A 4,351-nucleotide genomic window follows, 5' to 3' on the forward strand; every position below is an offset into this window, starting at 1 on the left:
TTCTGCGAAAGTAAGATCTGAAAGAAACTGAGACGAAGTTTTAAGTAACTGCAGGAAAGACACCATAAATCCGATATGGATTTACTTTGACTTCTTTCTAACGAAAAATGGGTTTGTATAATAATGCTAAAGGTTACTCTATATGGATTGGCGAAATAATATAGATCGTTTCCATTAAACCAAAATTATCCACTTGTGCAGCGTGTTAAGTACAAACCTGTTGGGTATTACCATGGAAACCTACACAAAAGACTATACATATCGTAAAGAAAATGACCACCAAGAAACATTAATCCTAGACAACGACTCCTGAAAATCCTTGGGTGTCACCAGGATCCATACAGACGTATGGATCCTGGGTGTCACTATCTATGAAAGACCCAAAATATTTTGTTTTAATTGCCACCATTAATGAATGTGATTTTTTTGCTTGCCAAAATTGTGACTTTTTCGGAGAATTTTTTTTGTGTTTATTACCGGCTACTTCCCAATAAAGATCAGAACCATATCATGCACAGGTGTTAGCTGGACTCACCTGTGAGGACTGAAACCATAAAACATGGAATCCTCCTCCCTTTATTATCCCTGAAACCGTCTCTTTTAGCCAAAGGGTGAAGCCCCTGAGGTTAGTTCTGCCAAAGAGGACAAGTTCGGGCCTCCCCAAGATCGATGAAAAATCACTGGTTCTGTATCATCGGTTACTGCCACCGTGTGGGGGTCTGTGGTGGGAGGTTGAAACCAACCTATTCTTTGGAAGCTTGTTCCATATTATTGTTTATTGTTGAAGGACATTCAAAAGCCATACTCTGCAGGTGTCCCCAGTACGAAACACCATACTGGAGTTCAGAATTCTCACTAATATTATCATTAGTAGTATAGTAGAAGTTGAACAATAGTAGAGGACCCTGCCATTGACCCCGTGACCATTTTTCCTGATAAATTGATTATGGGGTCAAAATAAACAAAATAAGCTCCCATCTCCCTCTCGAAAGTTTGGGCTAACTCCGCTAGGCAGCGAAATCCAATATGGCCGCCGATGAGATTCTTCAAACCTAAAATCGTCATAAGTTTGGTTCTGTCAGAGCTACTGGTGAATTCTTGGTGTCTAAATGTAGGTTTTGAAGGTCAAGGAAAACAATCAGACGATTGGAATACATATTTGACAACATTTCTTTCACTGTAATAAGAATAATACTGATATCAGGGATTAAAATTGATTAATAATATGTCGTTTTGGCATATGATTCTTCTTGTCATTATTCTCTATTCTGACATTACTTCAAACATGTAAAAATGGATACTAGTCATTTTATTTCATTTCTAAATGCTCATCCGGACAGGTTCTGTTTTGATCGATGTCGAATCTAGACCATGCATCAGACGTTGAACAAGTCCGTCTTCAGTTTCATCTTGGATGAAGCAACGTTGTCCAACGATCTGATATCTTGGGGCAGCCCATTGATCAATCTACTAAGCATTACAGCTGCCGCCACACAACTGTTTTTTGCCTGATCAACAAACCAATTTGCAGCCCTCTCTTGGCCTCAGTACCCTTTAAGATCTGAGGGCGGACAGATAAAGTGAGGACGGAGGAACAAAGCCTGCACAACAGTTTTCTTTTCAGAAAACTAAAAGGAGGAGACTTGGCCACACCAGAAACTATTTGTTCATGGAAAGACTCTGAACGGTATATGTCAGTCACAGAATTAACAGCAGAATATGGTTTGCCTCCTAAAGAAGAGGAAACTACATTAACAAACTTTAATTAATTAAGGTAATGAAATATTCTGTAGTCAGTCTAATAAACCAAATGTTCAATGATAAAATAAAAAGGGACGTCTTAACCAGAACTCAGAAGCTTTTTTTCCATTTCCACGATGTTTATTTTTAACGAAAGGTCGAATTGCATATAGAGAGAGCTTTTTGTTGTTTTGTTGTTGTCTATCTATCATATTACTGAGACAATCGTCCATTTTTATTTATACGAATAGGGGTCAGGAATGGAATGAAGAGTGAATGTTGTCTGTATATAACAAATTATTCGTTAATAGCAATCAAATGACTCAGCAAAGAACATTAATAATAGAAATGAAAAGCTGCTATGCTGAAAAATGAAGATATACATGGAAGTCAAAATGACGTATGAAAGATAGCAATGATGGGGGAAGCATGACGTAATTAGTAGATATTTTTATAAAAATGTAACGGATGTAAGCAATACGAGAGAATCTGGCAGTCACGATCTTACGATGGACGGTAACATCAACATAAAAACCATTTTTTGTTTACATCACCTTACGTGTGATTTACTTCTGTGTTTGCTTTGTCTTCTTTACAATGTTTTTTTCAGCCTCAACAAATGTGCTTGACCATAACTTATTGGATCAGTAATTATATGCCGGACAATTGGTATCTACTGAGTCTTTAAACATGTCATTTAATGTAATAAAAATCCTGGTTTATGAAATGATTATCTAGTCTAGGAGTATGAAGGTTTCAGCCTTTTAGGAATCAGAATGGAGGACTTTAAATCCTTTTTCACTTTCAGGACAGATATTTTCACAGGTATTATGGGAAATCAATTACATCTCCTTACCTATACCGGTAAGCATATTCATATTTGCGTTTGTCAGTAAATTAAAGGCAAACCACATAACCACTTTTTTCTTTTTTTCTTTTATTTTATTTTTATTTTATTTCATTTTATTCATTCATTTTTTTTGAGGGTAAATGGGGTCATTTCCACTCTGAAGTCTAGTATAGTAATGACATTTGTTGATAAACATAAATTCCAAAACCATTCTTCAATTTTCTGCCTCATTTTGTCAATGGAGACTGAATGAGATCTCAGCATATGAGAGAGAGAGAGAGAGAGAGAGAGAGAGAGAGAGAGAGAGAGAGAGAGAGAGACTTTTCATTCCAGTAATTCTAAAACATTATTCCTTTTCCTTCTTCCCTGTTCATGGTATCTGTTTTGTTCTGCACTTTTAAGGATAAAAGAAGCTGATTAGCAAACGAGGCAATTGACGGGTCACTGTACCTCCCCCATAATCATATAATGACCAAATATGGACGTCATAAAGGAGTGGATATGGCTCCCTCGACTCACGTGAACCTGAGTAAGGAACTCAGTGGCTACTGGTGACTCAAAAGGTATACCTATGCACTCCCTGAAAATATCCACCCAAACTCAAAAGGAATTTAAGGTCACGCACCAATGAAAACATATTAATATAAACAGGAGCAACATATGATTAAGAGGTGGATTAGCAAATACCCTTATCAGTCAGAAGGGTGAAAAAAAATAATGAAAAAAAAAAAAAAATCGTGGGGTTATTCTTGATAAGGGGAGAGAAGGAACAAATATTAAGATCGTCGTTTAACTTGATGATGAAATTTCGAAATCTCTCTCTCTCTCTCTCTCTCTCTCTCTCTCTCTCTCTCTCTCTCTCTCTCCTGCTCCTGTTCCTGCTGCTCCTCGTCCTCCTGCTCTTCCTCCTCCTCCTCCTCCTCATCATCCTCTTCCTCCTCCTTCTGCTATACGTAATAAGAGGATCTGCACTCAAGTTAACGATAAATTTCCTTCTCGCCTCCCATGACACGCAATGCATTTTAAGGTCCTTTTCTTCAATATTCCAGGAAATTTTCCCGCCTTTCACTACGGGAGGTTTCAACGCATTTCTTCTTTCTTTTGTTAGTACTACATAATAAGAAAAAATTTAATCTGATTATGCATTTAGTATATAATACGAAAAAGAAGTTTTAATTTAATAATGGAAATATTTGCCTATAAAAATATCAGTAAACATAATTATTGTCTTTAATGATACTAAATCAACATCATTATTATTAATTTTATCATTCATCGAATACAAGTGTTGTAATAACTACCTCTCTCAAGAGATATTAATCAAATTAAATTGCATGACTTGGTAATTATTGAATTTTTTCTTCCATTATTACTTCTAAAGATAATAACACATCTATGCGCATTACACAGATTTTGCCTAATTAATCTTCACAAGAGACAGATAACTACGATTTACAAATATTAAGCTACAAATATCACTTAATATAGAATTCCTCTCGATCTAAGTCGCACCAGAAAGTGCAGGGCAAACATCCAGGAAAACATTGTAGATCCGGTGGAATAGGTGACTCAGTTCCAACAACACGGCAACATGTTGTTTCTCCACGTTTTCCTTACTCTTATGCATAAGAAACTAGCGAATTCTATGTCAAAAGGGGTAACGTACTGTCGTGCAAGTTCGGCTTCGTAAACGGCCCCCGGTAAGAGACCATTCTCTCCCCATACCTGTTTAATACGTACACAGATGCCCTGAAAGTTAAA

Source organism: Macrobrachium nipponense, chromosome 36, assembly GCF_015104395.2.
Source record: "Macrobrachium nipponense isolate FS-2020 chromosome 36, ASM1510439v2, whole genome shotgun sequence".
Lineage (NCBI taxonomy): Eukaryota > Metazoa > Arthropoda > Malacostraca > Decapoda > Palaemonidae > Macrobrachium > Macrobrachium nipponense.